At 44.4% G+C, this 20,465-nt stretch overlaps 1 long non-coding RNA gene and 1 pseudogene across 2 annotated transcripts; both read left to right on the plus strand.

Moving 5' to 3' along the window:
- The first annotated feature begins 1,732 nt into the window (after nt 1-1,732).
- On the plus strand, nt 1,733-17,901 carry LOC141374329 (uncharacterized). 2 transcript variants are annotated; one of them, XR_012381107.1, is made up of 4 exons: nt 1,733-1,860; nt 6,852-7,063; nt 13,638-13,723; nt 14,097-17,901. It is a non-coding gene; the product is annotated as an uncharacterized lncRNA (long non-coding RNA). The 2 variants fall into 2 exon arrangements; XR_012381106.1 differs by lacking the exon at nt 1,733-1,860 and having other exon boundaries at nt 6,669-7,063.
- Nucleotides 17,902-19,585: 1,684 nt separating this feature from the next.
- On the plus strand, nt 19,586-19,676 carry LOC112813004 (U6 spliceosomal RNA; annotated as a pseudogene).
- Nucleotides 19,677-20,465: the final 789 nt, after the last annotated feature.

The following is a 20,465-nucleotide window of genomic DNA, read 5'->3' on the forward strand; positions in this document are numbered from 1 at the left end:
GCTCCTCACTCCTCCTCAAACCTCAGCATACCCTGGCAAGTCCCTCCATGTACACGCAATTAGCAGGGGAAAGCTAACAGAGCACCTTTCTGCCTGCTTTGGAACTACAAGCAGGAGGCCAGTGTTTCCAAGGCTGATGAAGTTTCGAGAGAAGGTTCTGATCGTCTCTGATAGCCAAGCCCAGAGTAGGTGGGCACACACACTCCCGGACACGCTGACAGCTCATGTACGCCAGAACTCGAAACAGCATCTTTCTGGATCATCAGCAAAACTCTTCAGCTTCAGTCTGATGGAGCAATTCCAGAATCAGTCTCTGTGGTCAGGAATTGCCATGATCTGATTGGCTTAGGCACGAGTTACCTAAACTAATGGCTGAGGCCAGGGGCTTGGGATTGGTTTGGTCTAATCGGAGCCTCGTATTGAGGCTTCTGGTAGAATCAGTGTTGCAAACTGCATAGCTCCTACCCAGCAGAGTACCTGGATACTGGGGAGTCTACCACGATGCCCTGTACAGTGTACCTAACTATCTAACATACAGAGTGAAAGAGAAGACTGCCGGAAGAGACAGCACAATGAAGTGTTATGTGTATTTAAGAGCTGAGAAAGTACATTTTTAGTTTGAATCCAGTGTTCTTTCCATTGTACTGGCGTGGCTCACGTGGTCATATGCTTGCAGTGAGTAGCCAAATGGAATTACTCTACGTACTGTTAGCCCACAACACTCAGCACTCCAGGATCTACAAACACGTGATTTTATTTCACCTACACGGATGGTGCAAACACCACTGTAATGTTAGCACCAAGCCCAAACACTCAGAGGGTGAGGCCATGCCTCTCAGGCAGAACCTCATTGGATTAAATTTTTTGCTGATCAATTATTTTATGCCTTTCTCATCCATTACTTGTGGATGTTCTGTACTTTATAACCAGAGGGCACTCTTATCTTCAAACAAATCACAATGTTCTGTTAAGCAAACATCAACTTTGAGACTATTTTATACTTCCATATTAAAATTGCCTGTCTTATCAGAAAAGGATTTTTGAAACTTTAAAAAAAAACTTCTAGAAGTGCCTGGATGACTCAGTCGGTTAAGCATCTGACTCTTGATTTCGGCTCAGGTCATGATCTCAGGGTTGGGAGACTGAGCGCCATGTTGGGTTCTACGTTTGGTGTGGAGCCTTGCTTGAGATTCTCTCCCTCTCCCTCTGCCCCCCGCAAAAAACTTCTAACCCCCTTAATTCTCCTAATTATTTAAAGATATGACTGTAGAGGAATAAAACATGCGTTAATCTGATTGCTTGGCTAACACAGGCATGAACGTGCACTCCTCCCTGCAGTGGCCTAACAGATTTTCCTCATGCAAGTCTGTGTCTCCTAACCTTGCTTACTCATCATACTTGCTAGAGAACTTTTAAAAATGCAGTTCCCCAGGCCCCATCCTAAAACAGATCTGAAGTCAAAAGGCATTTGTATCCCTGAAATGTCTCCGTGAGAGATTCACAAAGATTTTCCGTGGCTCCCTGGGGAGAAGTGTACTTCACAGAGCGGCTATTGTGACTCGCCCCGTGACTCGCCCTGGCCCATGAACTTGAGCAGGCTCTCTCTTTTCTCTCTGTCATGACAACCAACAGTGATCCAACTAGAGGTTGCTCTGTCACCTTGGTGTCACAGTGAACACAAGAGGGGGCAGAGCCATGGGTGAGGCCCCATGAATACACATTGTGAACGAGAACGAAGTCTTTGCTGTAATAAGCCATGAGATTTGGGGACCATTTGATACTGCAGCCCAGCGGATTCTATCCGACTCAGTCATTCCCGGAAGTGACTCTGATGCACAACCAGGATTGAAACTCACAGAGGTAAATGTACTTGAACATCACATGTATATACACGTTTGTGTGGGTTGTGTTCATAAGACAAAATACGTGAATCCTGAGATGGTGATCTTTCTCCAGGCTTGGGGATTGCTGGGCGATACATGAAATTCTCATGAATGAACTTGCCATGAAAACCTCTACTCATCACTGCTAAAGAGTTACCTCTCCCCCTTCCCCCCTCTAAACTCTGAAAACACAATGGCTTTCTCTGAGGCTTTGTTCAGTTCTCTTTGAATATGAATTAATTCCTCATGGTTTTATAAGGAATTTAAAAATGAATGGAACCAATTATTCCCTGTATTTTCTCCATCACACCCCTGCAGAAATGGGCCTTTCTAGACTCCAAGTTCCCCTGGAAAGAGGACATGGGCGAATTCAGCCCTATTTTGACTGATATGCTGGTTGTAGGAGCAGGCTGAAAGTTATTTGTTAAAAAGTTAACCTCTTTTCAGTTATTTAAGAACTGTGTTTTAAAGTCATTGAAAAATTGAACTGCCTTTGGCGAAATCAAGAATAGACTTGTATCTCTTTAACAGAACAAAAATACTTTACCCTTACAACAGTTTTGGCCAAAGACAAACTCATTGATAAAAAGTCATCAGCATGCTTGCAACTACAGGAACTTTGACCCTCTGCCGTAACATACTGGGCAGAGGGTCAGGGCTAATGCACTAGCAGAGGGCAAAGGAAGAAAATGGGCTTCCCACAAAAACACAGCTCGGGTCAGCATGAATCATACTACCACACTAGCTTCCTTTCCCCCCACCAGTGACTCTGACTGGTCGGTTCTTTATTTTGCTCTTGTGGGACCTCCCAGACACACAACCTGCAACCAATAGCTTTGGCAGTTGATGCTTACAGATGTCAAGCCCGGGACATGGGACTCCACCTCACAGCCCTGAGACCATGAGCTGAGCCGAAATCAAGAGTCAGACGCTTAACTGCCCGAGCCACCCAGGCGCCCCAAAATGGTTCTGCTTCTTGACAACAGAAGGGCAGGCTGGGGCTAGAGCGGGCTGGGGAGCTGAGAAGACCAGTGGGGCTCAAGAGATGATTAATTCTGAGCTGCAGAAAAGGGTCCCCAATCCAATACTTCCTTCTAGAAAATTCTGAAGAAGGCGCCAAATGACTCATTGGGTCCTAAGAGGACTTAGGTTTTACAGCAAATAATACAGCAGAGGATTTCTATGGTAAATCAAACTTTGGTAAATCAGAACTTTTATATTTTCTCATAGGACTAGTATTTCCCTTAAATGTGTAGATTTAAAACCCTAAACGATGGAGTCAGACACACCTATTGTCAGAACACAAGCTGGGAATTGGCCATTTTTCAGCCTGGTAAACATAAAACTACCCACTTGCCGTCACATCTCATGAATTCCAGAACCTTCTATGCTGTGCGGTCCAAACTACACTTCATGGCAACCTATTGCACAAATTGTGAATCCCATTCATTGTGAGAAAATATACATAAGAATTCTTTATGGACTTTGTGAACCTTTCAGCCTGAAAACAACTCTTATTTGTTCCAATTTCAACAATTCTCTGCCACTCTTTCACCCTAATCTGGATTGGATGAATAACTCTGACATGCTTGAGATAAAATCAAACATAAATTGGCTGATTGGGCCTCTTGCTTGCACTTCGCTTAACACAGCAAAAACCATTCCACCTTTTCAAAGGTCAGAGATTCCCTGATCACTTAAGCAGAGAGAAGACCATCATAAATTCATTATTTGAAGCTTTTATGGAGGATGCATGTTTCTAGATTCATTTAAACATAATTTAAATATTAAAGGAAAAGGGAAGTGGGAAAAGGGTGGGGCGGCCATGTATCACGTGCAAAAAAAAAAAAAAAAAGCAACTCTCAGAAATTCCAAAAGAAATGCCAAATGGCCAGGACGGTTTTATTTACACTTGTACACATTATTTCTACAATAGTATTTGCTGTTCTCTCAGATCAAAATCTGATGGCTTTAAATAAATGTGTGTTTGTATTCTCAAGATTCCTTCCAGGGACTCTGTGAATTGGCGGGACTTAAATATTAGTGGCAAATGGGGCCGTTCTCATCTTTCTTCTCTGGAGCAAGTCACAAGGCAGAGAGAATCCTACAGTTATTTCTGGACATTTCTTCAAGGAATTACGATTAAATGGAATTTAAGCCAATGTAAAGACGCAAATTAGCTGGATTGGTATTTGTCTTTACCTTTCTTGGACTTAACTCACATGCTAATCAGGTCCATTTGATCAGAGCTGGGGTGCCTTTCCCTCATTAAATAGTAAGAGTTCTGTTTCTACCCACATGTTACATTTGTATACTAATGTATATAGAAATTTCTATCATCAAAGCCTTAACTAGACATGCAGGACTCATAAAGGGAGGAAATATGGGCCATAAATATTAGAGTTTTTAAACTTGAAACAAATTTGAGTGATGAATTTCCAGCTCTGGGGCAGGAACGTGAGAGATGGGGTGTCTGAGTGATTTTTCCTGCACGACACGCAAAGCGTTGTTTTGTGTCTTGTAACCCAGCGCCGGGGGTAGCAAGCAGAGTCAAAACTGAGACGTTGTGCTTCTGCAAAGAAATGGAATCATAAGAGACATTGTATGCTAAACACATCATCCTTCAAGCGCTCCTAATATAATACATCAGACAAAATACATCAATTAAAATAATGTAACAAAACACGGAGGAAAGTAGGAAAGAGAAAATTGCTTGTGGTACTTCAAAGGTACCACATGTCCCCCCGAATTCCCCGGAGGATTTCCTGGATGGTAAAAACGCAACGTGAGCAAACATGCTTCCCAGCTGCAAAGCCCAAACGCAGAGACTAAGAGGGCTCAGGTTCTAGCTCTTCAAATAAAACACCAGGTGTTTACCTCAAAGATTGCCTGGAAGAGACAAGAACAATTGGGCGCCTAGAAATGAGACTAAAGCAGCTTAAACATGAAGTAAGAACCGTCCATCCAGAATTGACTGGAGGCCTCAACAAGTGTGATGGGGCGGCAGATCCACCCCCACCCCCACCCCGTGCGGGCTGAAGGTGAGGAGGGCCCCTCCTCAGCAGCCCCGGGCCCCAGTCCACGTTAAGGGCACCCCCATCTCACCCCACCCTGCACCTCCAAAACCGACTCTTTGGAAATTCAATTATGCATACTTCAGAAAAAAATGGGAACTCTAAGTCACATTTGACGGTGATGAAATTTTCTTCCACAGAAGAGACTTCTCTCGGTATGCTATTAATTTAAAGGGCATCTGGCCAAGCCATTTATAAAGGTGCAGCCTCCAAGAAAAAAAAAAAATGAAGAAAAGGGATTCACTTTTCTTGAACTTTTTCTATTAAGGAAATGGTTTCTATTTGCTTGCAACGTTGGGGATTTGAGTCTTTAACCTCACTGCTCTGCCTGGTTTTCAAGCGAATCCGAGAAAATGTGCTAAAAAAGAATACGCATGTTGGGCTTTATCAAAGTTGGGGGGATGACAATGTTCTGGAAATAAGAATTGCAAACATTGCGACTTTCCACCCACCGGCCACGAATACTGTAGTAATTTCATCGAGCGATGAAAGGCAATGGAGATACGACCAAGGCAGCGCGGGGGACACATGGACACTTAGTTTTATGAGTGGGGTAATTAACTCAGTGTTGGGATCCCCACCGAGTCGGGCTGATAGGGGGTGTGGAAACAAATCCTTATTTATTTGCACCAGCACATTACTTGACCGAGGCTCTGCGAATCCAGCGGCTGCCTTATAGACCGTAGTGGGCTAATCAATTCACACTTGAGGCTCATTTATCCCAAATGAAAAATTGGCCTTTCTCTGGAGGAGCGAACATGGTCAGGACCATAATTCAGACTAGGGATGTGATGGTGGATATGCCAATGGAACTTTCTGAGAGAACAGCCATTAGGTCCGACTCTCTGCCTCAAGGAAGTAAATGTCTGAGTTTTCAACATCTTCCCTTCTTCCTACTGTTTTGTTTTTGTTTTTGTTTTTGTTTTTGTCTCCTTTGTGCTTCCTTGGGGCCCATTCTCCAAACTTTAGACTGTTATTTTGGTGGTATCTTTATGTTTGACAATTTTTTGTCCACTCAAGCCTGATTTGTAAGGACATGTAAGGACATTTGTAAGGATATTTAAGAGACGTTGCTTGAGCTCTAAAGCCCTAGTCCCTGCACTCGAGCTCCCTATGGTGCTAAAGGGCATTTATATTTCTGACTCCCCTAATGGATAAGAAAGCACTAGAAGACAGGGACAGTGTTGTGCTCCTCTCTTGGAACCCCACTGCTGATGGATGCAATGCCTGCCTTATATCAGAACCTCAACAAAGTCTTTCCAATAATTTTACAAATAAAAATTTTCAAAGAGTTTCTGCAGGAACGATAAAAAGATGCACCCCCATATAATTCAATGCCAAGTGAAACACTTTGGAAACTGCTCTTAGTCAGAAATTCTAAAAACATTTTTTAACATCATTTATTTTTTAAAAAGATTATTTTCTAGCAAAAGAAACTGAGGTGATATAAGCTGTTTGTAATCCACGGCAGCATGTTTGAAAAGTGAAAAATTCAGCAACCGCTTTACCCTGGATAGAGACAGAGGAGGCCCTTACTGGGAATGATTTGAAACTATGTAAATGGAGTCCCCTGACCACCCTTCTGCACAGGTGACTACTGAAGTGTGTAAAAACAGGAAGCAAAACACGTGAAACACAGGGAGAGAAAACCCAGATCTGTGCGCCCTCGGGGAGCTGGACACAGAAGAGCAAGGGCTGTGAGCACCCGGAGGCAGAGCCCTGCCCATTCCCCCCACCCCAACTCCCGGGTCTGTGCCCTCCCTCCACGCAAGGCAAACACAGCCCCCTCTCCGAGCCGCCTGCATGGGCTTTGGCTAGTCCTGTTTTTGAGTGGATTACACTGGGCTCCAAAATTGTTTGGTGTCTTTCTTTTATGCCTTCGTGTTTTTTATAGTCATTTTGAAATCCTTGGATGCATTACAAGAAGACACTAGAAAAGTTACCTAAAGGAATCTCCAGGACCATTCTTGCTAACGCTTAGAGCTATGAGAACCAATCACTACTTCCTGGATGCATTTGGGAGGTGGATTAGTTTGGGCTGAAACTACACGCAGGTGTTTGACTGATGGCGGCTTCCCCTCCCACCACCCTACCTTCATCAAACAGGTAAGTTGGCATTTTGTCTTAGTTGGTTGAAATCTGTGATCTTAGCATTCTGTGGGCAAAAATATAAACATCCAGTTCAGAGAAACAAAATCAGTCTTGTCAAATAAGAAGATAAGAATGTCAAACGGGGGAGAGGAGAAGGAAGGAGAGAGGAAGAAAAAAAGAAGCAATCATTTCATCCACTTCTAGTCGCAGGAAGCACTGTTTTTGGAAGTGGAAATTATTATGGAAATTCATTAAGTAATTCTGTGATTTATAAAGCCGCAGAGTTTAGATGCTGATTTACAACACATCTCTACTGTCAAAAGAATATGTAAGATTTGGAAGATTATAATACACATAAAAATTCACATTCTACACTACTTGGCCAAATAAAAGCGTGGATCTCAACTTTGGTCTTGTCGGAGTGGCCAATCTTATGTGTCGCCAGGGAGGGTGAAATGTTGCCACGTCTCTTTCCTCTCTCTGCGGGAGATGTACATTGTGGGAAGAGGCAGAGACCACAGTAAAAAACCTCATAATTATAGACTGGAGTTAAGAAGGCCCCACTCTGCGTTATCTTTAAATAGCTGCTGCTTCTAGTTGTCAGCATAGAGGCAGCTGGGTGCCCCCCTTCCAGGTGTCCACCATTTGCTGTCCCTCGAGGCAGGGGGTGGACTGTCCTTGCTTTTAGTAACTGGTGGAGACTTGAGGGGTGTAGAGCCTTGTCTTTCTGTTTCAGAAGCTGTTTCTTGGGACACCTGGGTGGCTCAGTCGGTTAAGCATCTGCCTTTGGCTCGGGTCATGATCTCAGGGTCCTGGGATCGAGCCCCGCATCGGGCTCCCTGCTCAGCGGGGAGTATGCTTCTGCCTCTGCCCCTCCTCCCGCTCGTGCTCCCTCTCTCTCTCTCAAATAAATAAATACAATCTTTAAAAAAAAAGAAGTCGCTGCTCACCAGCAGACATCCAAGTTATCTAGTTGTATAACATGACTGAACAGATGATTCTGATTAAAATTGTTCTTAATGGGAGCACTTTCCCTTATCATTATTATTATTATTTTTTTACCTTTTTTGAAAGCCGTTATGGGCACTGGTTGAGACAGACAAGGTGTACCCCCAGGAAGTTTCCAGTTCAATAGTGGAGGTGGGGAAACCTGAAGTCCTGCCTCCCACCCGATCGCTTACAGAGCCATGCAAGAGACACGGAGCCCAGGTTCGGCTAGGCTTCCAGGGCGAACCTTAGGGTTCACTCTGGGGGTGGTCCATTCCAGGGGTTTGGACACATGTATAATGACATGTATCCATGATTATAGGATCCTAGAGAGTATTTTTATTGCCCTAAAAATCCTCTGTGCTCCACCTCTTCATCCCTCCCCTTGGGGTTCCTGGGCCCGAGTCCAATTCCTGTGTGTGTGTGTAGGCTTCCCCAGAGCAACAAGCAATTCTCAGTGTCTGAGAATTCAACGCAGTTCTGACCCTACCTACCCGGAGACAGCATCAGATCCACAGGCAAGGGGCCCAGTCCCGCAAGACGGCCCTCCATTTCAGATGCCACTCACACACCCAGGTGTTTACCCATACTTCTGACCAACTGGCTATAAATCAGAGGTTTCCATGCCCCCTTCCTTGGATTCCATTTATTTGCCAGAATGGCTCACAGAACTCAGGAAACCCATTCACTCGCTAGATTACCAATTTATTACAAAGGATTTTAAAGGACACGAGTCAATAGCCATATTAAGAGTTACATAGGGTGAGGTCCTGAGCAGAGGAACTTCTTTCCTTGTGGAGCTTTGGGGTCAGGCCCAGTGGCACATAAGAGTGTTCTGGTTCCCCGATCTGGAAGCTCTCTGAGCCCCCTCCTTTTGGGTTTTTGTGGAGGTTTCATCACACAGGTGCGACTGTTGAAATCATTGGCCGGTGGTGAACCTGCAGCCCCTCTCCCCGCCCCGGAAGTCAGGGGGTGGGACCGAAAGGTCCTCTAATCACGTTGGTCGGCTCCCCCCGACAAGAAACCCTTATCCTTAGGGGCTTTCCAAAAGTCAGCTCGCTAACATAAACACAGTCGTGGTGGAAAGGGGCCTGTTATGAATAGCAAGACACTCATTACACCTCTGTGGCCCGGGAGGGATTTGGGGAACCGAAGACAAGAGAGCAAATACAACAAGAGATGGTCCCTTTGCTCTTACGGCTCAGGAAACGCCGAGGGTTTGGGGAACAGGAACCATGGATGAAGACCAAATACATGAGAAACACATTTTGGTCACCTGAATGACCAAATATATTCATTTCTTATAAATTGCAATATCACAAATGCACAGAACAGCTCCCACCATGAAGAATTATCTGGCCCCAAATGTCAACAGGGCTGAGGTTGGTCTAAAGAATAAGCGAGAACTCATACATAGGGGAAATTTAAAGACATTTTTGGAGGGACAAGCAAAATTGGGCAATTGATTTGTAGGCAGGCATCGGTCAGAGTTCAGGCAGAAAACAGAAGGCCCACGATCTTATCAGGGTGATGCTATCAGCGCTCTGCCGGAATCTCCTGGGACTTCTCGGCAAGCTCTGTATGCACCAGCTCTCCAAGTCTTTTTACTCACAAGCAGCACACCTCTCTTTGTCGAAAAGTAGCTCTAAGACCACTGGAAGCTGCTCAGCCCGGAGAAAGGAAAGAGGGGAGTGCGGGAGAATCCACATCACCTTGGGGCAGCCCTTCCCCAGTGACTCACGGGTAGAGGAAGAGAACGCCCTGGGTCCCTTCCCCTGATTGTAACTCCTCTGAGGTATAAAGGCTCCAGAGCTGGCTCAGAGCTTCGCTCCAGGAAGCCTGTCGGAATACGACTCCCTCACTGGTCCCCCTAGCCCAGGCCCACGTCCCCTCTGCCCTATGGTGAGCTTTTCCGCAAAGTCACCCCCAGATGAATCCTCATCTCTGGCTCCACCTGTGGGGATCCTAACCCAAGACAGGGGTGACTCACGAGGGTGGACTGAGTCTAGAGAAATCTCAAAAGCCACTCCGGTGTCCCCAGGCCCCCACCCTGACCACCCCCCCAGCAGAGGTTCTGGGGGAGTGACGAGAAAGCAGCTGGGCAGCTGTTGGGGAGGGCTCTCTGGCTGCCGGGATGGAAGTCAGCACTGAGCAGAAGCCGGCCAACCACAGCGGCAAACAGGAGGAACTGCAAGCTTGGGAGGTCACCGGGCGACCACACTCTGAGGCCAGGGCACCCCCAGACAGCCCAGAAGCCCCAGGCGGAAGGAAGCCCCGAACCCAGGCTTAGGCCCAGCTCCCTGTGCCAGGATGAAGAGCCACGCACAGGAGAGCAGGACTGAACTGGGGGAGGAAGCCAGCACCCCACTCATGTAGGTAGAGACCATGGCTTTGTTGTTGTTGTTGTTTTGTTTTGTGCATGCGCCAATACCCAGCACAGGGTCAAGCTATGGTTAATGCCCAGTCAAGTGAACTAATTAATTAATTAGAGCAACCTAGGGGTGGCTGGTGTGGCAGACACCCTCTAGGGTGACCCCCACGATTCCCGCCTCCAACTGCCCGGGGAGAAAATGCAGCCTCGGTCTGACACCTGCCAGGAACCCAATGCAGGAGCTGGGAAGGGGACCCAGAGCCTCAGCTAAGACGGCCACCGTGGCCAACGCCCCACAGCAGCCTTGCAGAGGCCCCCGCTAAGCTGAGCCACGAGGTAGTAAATGTGCGCTGCTTTAGGCTACTGAGCCCGTGGCGATATTTTTGCGTGGCAGTAGATACCTAATACAATTGAGTGTAGAGGCAGGAAAGTTTTCCCTTCTTCCCTTCTGGGTTCTTTGGCTGGTCTAATAATGAAATCGACAGAAGACAGATTAACAGGAGAAAAACAAATGTAACTGTGTGCGTATGGGACCCCGTAGAAATAGGAGACTCCAAGAAGTAGCAAAGCTGGCAGCTTTTACGCCTTTTAGACAAAGAAACCATAAATCTGTGAAGAACTGACAAAAGTTGGGGCTTGGGGTAGCGAAGTAGCGAAGAAGCAGCCGGTTTGCTTACACGGCCTTCTCGGCCTTGACTTCCCCATCTCTGGCAAGAAGGCTGTCTCCCTTCCTCCCGGGACAGGGCGGGCACCTTCCCGGGGGACACTTAGGTCCTGCTTCCAGGGCACAGAGGAGGTCAGAGAGTCCTTGCGCCCGCTGTTTCTCGTGTAACTAAATTCAAAACAATCAATAGGCCAAAGTGGCATATTTGGGGGCAGCCTGCCCTGCAGCCCATCGTGAGCAAGGATGCAGTTGAGCTGTGCCTGCTTGACGCGAACCGCAAACCCGCGCGGAGCGGGTGTCCGTCCCGTGCCAGCACAGGGGCACGCTGGCTCTCGTCTCTCCCCCAAGAGGCCCGGGAGACACCGTCCTGCTCATCTCCCGTGTGCACCGACCCGCCCTTAAACCTGAAGGAGGGACGAACCGGCCCCCCTCCTGCATCTGCATCACCCCTCCTGGTCTCGGAGTGCAGCGGCCCCGCGCCGAGATGTGCCCCGGCTCATTGCAGCATCTCACGCACGCTGGCCCCCTAACTCGGCCCCCTTTCGAGGCAGTGACTTGGTAGATACGATGTGTACAGTTTCACGGGGACCTTACGATACAGGAGAAGTGGGAGAGAGAATATTCCGGCAGATGAAACATCCTTAGCTGTTAGAATCGTAGAGGGCTGGCCATGGAAGGTATCCCAGAGATTCCCGGGCCTGAAAGTCTCGTCTCGCAAACTAGGGGACCGGAGGGAGAGAGAGGCCGAGAAAGGTCCGGGAGCACGCAGGGAGATAGCTGGTGAGACAGAGCCCTCCCGACGCCAGCGTTTCCTTCCGCCACCTTCCTATCCTTCAGATCCAGGGTGGAGACCTCTTGAATCTCCATCATTCTACAACCCAAGAACTTTCCCAAGCTTTATGGCTGCCTCCGAAAGAAATCCTTCCCTCTTTTTAATCTTTTATGTATTTATAAAATATTTATAAACCTTTTATATATTTGGCTTTCCAAAACTCTGCTGAAATCCTGGAGAAGAATCATGTTAAGATGCAGGCTACAGCTGCTGAGAAGGGCAGAGGTTTAAAGTGGGAGACACGCTGAGCAAAGTCCGTCTTTTGTTGAGGTGGTTTTGGCTCAACCTTTGGACTCACAACATGTCATCCTTCTGTGCCCAAAGCTAGCGTTGGGCCATAAAAAAAAAAAAAGAGAGGGCCCTCTCAGATTGGACAGCATTTCAAATTTCCGTAATGGGGGTCATTACACAATTTTAAGATTCGAGTAGTCCCACTGCCTCCTGGTTGGCTATTTAAAAACACAAAGGGTTGGCAGAGTTTAGGTGAATTGCTCATATTTGGGGTTTTTATGTATAATTTTTAGACATAGGGAAGACAAAATAAGGTGCAAACCCCCTTTCATAAGAGGCTCATTCTGCTGCAAGGAAAAATATTGTTATCATGTGTGAAATTCAACTACATGTTAAGGGGAAAATCAGAGCATAATCTAAAAGTAAAAAACATCACATGTTTCCTTAAATTCCATCTCTTATTCTGTCTCCTCCAGTTCATTCTGGTATAAGATACACATAGCAGGCTTCAGCTCTCTGCAACCATGGTCCCAAATATAGCATTTGTTTTTAATCACGGAAGACTTGATTTTCATTCATTTAAAGCCGAGGGTAACCACGAACTTATGTGGGAGTTCAGAATGAGGCTAGAGATGCCCTAGGCCCTCCGCCTTGAGACTCTGATCGGTCTGGGCTTTGGGCTCCTGGTGAATAGCTTTCACCTGCCCAGGGTCCCTTGGTTGACGCTGACTCATTCTGCCAGTGAGCTCTGGGAGGGTACCCAAGTCAGCTAATGGGGCGCCTTCACTGTGACATCTCGGAGGCCTCTGCCCACTTGATGTTTCCAGTGCTAAAAGGTCTCTGCCTTACTGCCGGATTGACTTTTCTGACCCTCCCTATGAGGAGGTGGAGCAATGACTTATGGCCACGGGGATTTGAAAGGACAGTGACTTACAAATCACCAAGTGAAGGGATTTGTCAGGGTTCGTCAATGCAGTCTGCATTTAAGGTCGTCTTCACAATATAATTAATGTTGAGGGGCTGTTTTCCTTCTCGATAAAATGCCAAGGGTCTAGGGAGATGCTCTGCGCAGGCTTTTATCTTAGGAAAAAGAAAACATGTAGCATTATATGGTGTCGCCATTTATCCGATGGTTCAAAACAGGAAGTTCAGTCCCAGCCATCCGGGCCCAACGAGTCCAAAGGTCTGTTGATTCAACGATTTTTCTTTTTTATTGTGTTTATTAATTACTGAGAAAACTCAAAAGAACATTAATGCTATGTATGTCTCTTAAATCATTATAAGATGTATTCCTGCGTTTGCATTACGGAAAGAATTCCAGGAAATGAACATTACCATGACTTTGTCCCCTACGTGTCCCATCCCAAACCCACTCCCTTTCCTGAGGTTTCTCAATCTTAGCACTACACTGATACTTAGAACCAGATAATTCTTTCCTCTAGGAGCCTGTCCTGTGCATTGTAGAATGTTCATTAACGTCCCTGGCTTCTACCCACCTCCCCAGACACGAAAACCAAAAATGTCTCCAGATATTGCCAAGTGCCCCCTGGGAGCCGAAATTGCCCCTGGTTGAGAACCACTGCTCTAGAGGTAAATCTTATCCTGATTTTTGTATCATTTCTGCTTATAGTTTTTAATCACCTATATTTGTATAAATGTTATTTAGTTTTGCTAAATATTAAAATTTTTATGATTCTTATGTAGTGTAACATTGTGTGTCAACTATACTTTAATTAAAAAATTCTTATAAACCTAATTGTTAAGAAAAAATATAAACAAAAACAAGGCAAAAGGATCCATTAAACCTATTGGTCAAATGGTAGACAACTGATATCTTTATAATATTGAACATTGTGGTTTAAAATATGTCCAAAAACTCTTTGGCATTCCCTTCAAAAGATAGAAATGAATTCTCCTCTTCTTGAGTGTGGGCTTGACTTAGTGACTTGTTTCCAATAAACAGAAAAAAGCAGAAGTGACAGTGCATGACTTCAGAGACTCTCTCTTTTCGACCTCTCACTCTGGGGGAGGCCAGCCACTGGGTTGCCATGTGGAAAGACCCATGTGGTGAGGAAGTGAGGCCCTCAGCCAACAGCCATGTGAGTGAGCTTGGAAGAGGGTCTCCCAGCCCCAGTCAAGCTCTCAGATCACTGCATCCCCAGCTGACTTCTTGACTGCAACCTCACGAAGACTTCAAGCCAGAACCACCCAGCTAAGCTGCGCCTGCAGACCTGACCTACAGGAACTGTGAGATACAAACCTTTGTCATTTGGCACCACGAAGTGTGGGGTAATTGGTTGTGCAGCAAGAGATAACTGATACATGTGTTCATTTCTATGATTATGGTATGACTCTCCATTTTAGTAATCTTCAATGACATTCAACAAGTCTTTGTAATTATTTCCAGAAAACTCAGTGGAAATTATTCCTCAATACTTTAAGTTTTTGATGCTGTTGTACTATTTTCCTTTCTTTCCTTTTCTGTTTGTGACTAGCGAAATGAGACAGTTGATTTTGTGTGTTTATTTCTTTTAATTTTTTTAAGTGATCTGTACAACTCAACGGGGGTCTCAAACTCACAGCCCCAAGATCGAGAGGCACATGCTCCATCAAGTGAGCCAGCCGGATGCCTCTGTGTGTTTATTTTATATTCAGCAATTCCAAACATTTATCCATAATGATCTGGAGTTTTCTACATAGATAACCATATTATATGTGAATAATAAGAGTTCTCTTTTCTTCCCTTTCAATTCCTATGATAATTTTGCTGGCTAGTATCTCTAGTACATGATGAATAGAACTACTGACAGCAAGAAACTCTCTCTTTTTTAAAAAAAAAATATTTTATTTATTTATTTGACAGAGGGAGAGAGAGAGCACAAGTAGGCAGACAGGCAGGCAGTGGGAGAGGGAGAAGCAGGCTCCCCGCCGAGCACAGAGCCTGATGCAGAGCTCGATCCCAGGACCCTGGGATCACGACCTGAGCCGAAGGCAGACGCTTAACTGACTGAGCCACCCAGGCACCCCAGCAAGAAAGTTTCTTACACGTGATTTTAAAAGGAATACATTTAACATATCATCATGTGTGAAATTTACTATAATCTCTATAAACATTCTTTACAAAACACTAAGGAAATTTTGTTCTAATCCTTGTTTACCAAGATTTTTTACTATGAATACTGAATTTTATTAAAAAGGCTTTTTATGCATCTATTGACGTGATTATATAATACTTCTCCTTCAACCTCTTATTTAATCACATTAATTGATTTTTCCCTTATTAAAAAATCTTACGTGCTTAATCTAGGCATTCATTTCTAAACGAATTTGGTCTCGATTTTGGAAGCAAAAATGAGGGTTTAAGACTTAATACCCCTCCCCCAAAACGTGGCTAACCCCTCCAATATGATTGTAACTTTTAGCAAGCGGAGAAGTAGAAATGAATTTTGGTTTTAAATGTACTTGTAAGACAATTGTATTTATTATTGACACTTCTGATGTACTTTTAAAAGGACTTTTCTCTAACTATAAGACATTCCACAAAACTGGGAAGACAGTAAAAAGATCAGTGGTTTCTGGAGGCTAGTGGGAGAGGGGGGGATAATAGTTGGAGCACAGGAGATCTTTAGGGCAGTGAAACTAGTCTGTATGTTATTATAAAGTTGGATACATGTCATTATATATTTGTCAAAATCATAGCATGTACAACACCAAGCTTGAACCCTAATGTAAACTATGGACTCTGGGTGATAATGATGTGTCAGTGTAGATTCATCAATTGTAACAAATGTCCCACTCTGGGTCGGGGGCGGGGGGTTGTTGATAACAGGGGAGGCCGTGCAGGTGTGGAAGCAGGGAGATATGGGAACTCTCTGTACTTTCCACCCAATTTCGCTGTGAACCTAAAACTGCTCTAAAAATTTAAGTAAGTCTGTTTTTTTAAAAAAAAGGGAGGGGGATTTGGTTCTTGTTTCATGTTAGAACTGCATATTGGAGTGATTAATGGACCCTTGGTTTATCCCCAGGATCGATGCACACTGAAACATGCTTGAAATGTACTTATATACTTTTTGATTTTGCAAAGGATGGAATGGGGTAGAGGGGAAAGGGAAGGAAAGAGAGCAATGTAAACCGCTTTGAATATTACATTTCTAATTCACAACTTCAACACCACATTATTGGAAAATATTTATGATTGCAAAAGCCTGCTATGGGTGAGGATTGTTTTGATTTGATTTGTTTTGCTTTGTTTTTCAAGAAACCAGAAACAGTTGTAAATAACAACCCACTCAGTGCCCCAGATGAGTTAATGTTGCCAGATCTTGTGATACTGTGTGCTTGAAATTATACCTTGGGATTGCAGTCATCATGTAAGTCTTTCTGATGTAGCTCTCTGTTGCTTTTTCTCTATCCGAATCCACAATTTACTGGAGTCTCCCTTGTTCATTTATTGAGTGGGTCACACATGTGAGGCACCGTGCTAAATGCTGCATTCAGCCCTTCCGGAATAAACTAGAAGACCTCCTCCGAGGTTTAACAAGCTATGCTGTCATCTGAAGAATGTTTCACTCACAGTCTCAAGTCAGACTATCTGGCAACACTAACAACAATGGTAGATTATGCTTTTTATGTAGCTATTACTTATGAAAACAAGAAGAATATAGCTTTCTTGTGAGGTAATACATACGAACTTTTTTTCTCCTAGAGGAAAAATATGAAAGAACTATTTTTAAAGACATGTTGGCTCAAAGGAAAATGAATTATTCTTTTTTTTCTTTTTTTTTTTTTTTAGAAACCCAGCTAGATTAAAAGTACTCCTTTCTGGTTTAAGATTGGGAACATAATTTTGTTATCCTATTGTACAACTTACTGCTTGAGGATTCCAGGAGTTTCATGAAGGTATCACAATGGTTGCTGTCTCCTTTCCAGCTGAATCAAAAAGACTTTTGTTTAAAAACAAAAACAAAAACAAAAAACCCAAAACTCTGAAACAGAAACCTTGTTTGTCCAGTTTGAAAGTTAGTCGAAGTGGGACACCTGGGTGGCTCGGTCCGTTACGCATCTGCTGTCATTCATGTCATGATCCCGGAGTCCCAAGATCGAGCCCCATATTGGGCTCCCTGCCCAGTGTGGAGTCTGATTTTCCCGCTCCCTCCGCCCCTCCCCCCTGCTCCTTCTCTCTCTCTCTCTTGCTCACTCTCTCTCTCAAATAAATAAATAAAATCTTAAAAAAAAGAGAGAAATTTCAAAGTGCTTTCATGGGACAGCTGTAAAGTGCTGTCCTTGGGATGCCCAAATGTCTATAACCCAGGGCTGCTTCTATACCACTACACTGAAGCGGTAAAACCCTAGTGGCCTCATAGAGTTTTCCAGGGAGTGTTTAGTGTCTACGTCCACTGAGGCTTCCCTTCACACTATTAGGTAAATATTATATTGTAGCTAAAGAACGCACAGAAACTAAGTATGGTAAACTTAAGATTGTGTCATTCTTTTCTAGCACATTTGCTTGAGTGTAAAGAAACTAACCAACAAACAATGTAAAATGGTTGGTACATTTTCACCACAATTTTTATAAAGTAGAACCAAAAAGAAACAACGTTCTTTGTCAAGAAAAAAAGGTCCTTATCAAAGTGCATCTCGAGAGGTGTGGGAGAAAGAATATGTGATTTGGTGGTAGACATTCCAAGGTTTGTTAAAACACATTGGACCTCTGTCGCTTTATCTGAGTATTAGGTATAACAAGGACTTCTTTGAGAGGTAGAATTAAATAAAATAGCTTATATAAAACTAGTGTGGTGTTTGCCTTACAACAGATGTTTTACAAATGTTAATTTTGGAAAGAATAAAATATCCACAAGAAATACCTACTCTCATTCCCATTGCCATTGGGAGAGGAGGCAGGGGAAAAATCTGGGCTGTCTTGGATTTTTAACTTTAATACCACTGTACCCAGTTAGTCTATGTCAGGTTTCCTCAAAGCAATAAGGACTTGCTGCATTTATTGGAGCCTTTTCCATGGCAAGTGAGAGAACCTCAACACCATCGTAGTTAAGGAAAAAGGAGGTAACTGGCTCACATAACTGGAAGGTCCATGGATGTTTCTGGCTTTAGGCACTTGGTCTCAAAAGTGGTCAGTGCTTTGCCTCCCCATCTCTCAGCTCTGATGAGTTCTGTTAGCCTCTGTTAAAGAATTATTCTGGGGACACCTGGGTGGCTCAGTCGGTTAAGCGTCTGCCTTCGGCTCAGGTCATGATCCCAGGGTCCTGGGACCGAGTCCCGCATCGGGCTCCCTGCTCAGCGGGGAGGCCTGCTTCTCCCTCTCCCTCTGTCTGCTGCTCCCCCTGCTTGTGAAAGCTCTCTCTGTCTCTCTGTGTCAAATAAATAAATAAAATCTTAAAAAAAAAAAAGAATTATTCTGACACTTGTTAAAGTGTCAGAATGCAATGGAGTCAACACTATCATAATCGGGGACAGAGATTGGGCTCAATTCCAAATACAAGGACTGTGGGGATTTATAGCCAAAGAGCAGGGTGAGTGGGGCAGTGGATGGAAAACTACTCAGAGAAGACATCAAGGGTAGAGGGATTCTTGCCAAAGGCAGGTCAAGGACTTAAACAACAACATGGGGGATGAGGAACTTGGTCAGATACCAGGTGGGGGCAGGGATTCTCCATAAACCGACTTAGCCGGATTCTTGCTAAACCTGGGCTGTGCAGGCCCAGCAAGGACAGGGTGGACATGGAAGGCCAAGGTTGAGGCCTAGTCGAGAAGAGGGCTCAGGGGAGCCTAACTACAGTTTGCTCAGGAGAGAATCTCTGTCACCCTCTAAGTGCCGGTCAAGATTTACATCCTTCTGTTCTAGCAAACTCAAGGGCAAACGTTGATCTTTCCGAAGATCTCTGCTTGAAAATGACTCTGATTGGTCTGGTATGGTCCCCAGGCTCATCTTGAAACCAATCACCATGTCTAGTGTAATGTACCATGATTGGCCAAACTTGGCTTATGCTTCCTCCCCTGTGAGGGACCATATGGAAGAGAGAAGATTCTCAAAGGAACCAGAAAAAGGAAGATGGACAAAAATGTCAGGCACTCAAAATTTGTGGCTATCTATCTATTTGTGGCAGTCTATCACAGTCATAATATACATTTTCTAAAAGACTTTCAATGTGTAATAGCAAATACAAATAGTGATAATAGAAAGTATCTTAAATGTGGTTCGCCCATCCAGACTACTTGATGGAATATGCTTTGAATTACTGTGTTTATTTTCCTTACCTCCCAGAATGCCCCAGTAAAAACCCAGCTGCTCTGCTTGCTCTCCCCAGCCAGGCAACTCTTCCATCTGCATGTGATGGGCCCCTCTCACCTGCCAGCTCTCATGGTGAAAGCCCTGCTGGTCCTCCAAGGTCTCATTAAGTGAGGAGACCTATAACATTAAAAGTAAGTAGTGTGGGGCTCGCTTTGGCAGCACATATACTAAAAGAGATTAGCATGGCCCCTGCGCAAGGATAACATGCGAATTTGTGAAGCGGTCCATATTAAAAAAAAAAAAAAGTAGTGTGGAGAGAGTCCCTGAGATGACAAAAGAACAGGTATCCTCTTAATATATCTACAGATGGTCATATAAGCAAACCCTTTAATAAATAACCATTCACTTTAAGGTAAAGCTTTGTAAAAAAGACAAGAGCTAAAGGGTTATATGCTCAGAAGGCATTCCTAAGAAATGGGAACCAATAGATTAGTTCATTGAGCGAATTTTATTTGAATTCCAGCTATAATCATGGAACTGTGTTGAAGCTAACGTGTACACCATATTACAGTGGACACACTTCTTAAGGAACTCGCAGTCTAAGGGGCCGTGAGGTTGTGAATGATGAGGAAGTATGAGACATGCACCGTATCAATTAAAAAAGCAATGTGGTACAGATGAACATCTGTAGGTATATTAAGAGGATAGTTTAAGACACTTTTTGTTAATCCTTTGAAACTCTGTCTTATCACAGAGCAAGCATTCGACTGGGAATCAGAGGACCTGGCTTCTAAAATCAGTGTTGTCACCCATGGTGTGTTGGGCCTGGTAAAATTTAATGCCTCAATCTTCTTATCCGCAACTTGTGGGATACCCCTGCGGCTTTTTATGGATCTAAAACAATTCTATGGTTTCTTATTGTTCCCCATGTACCTGTCCCTTTACCATCTTAGGGACTCTCCCCACACTAATTACTTTTAATGTTGTAGGTCCCCAAAACTGCCTAGTTCCTTCCTGAAGTAATAATAAAAATTTATATCTGTATTTCACTAAATACTTTATTAAGAGCCTTCACACCAATTG

This window comes from Callorhinus ursinus, unplaced genomic scaffold (genome assembly GCF_003265705.2).
Source record: "Callorhinus ursinus isolate GAN/ISIS: 27379988/994484 unplaced genomic scaffold, GSC_fseal_2.0 scaffold16, whole genome shotgun sequence".
Classification (NCBI taxonomy): domain Eukaryota; kingdom Metazoa; phylum Chordata; class Mammalia; order Carnivora; family Otariidae; genus Callorhinus; species Callorhinus ursinus.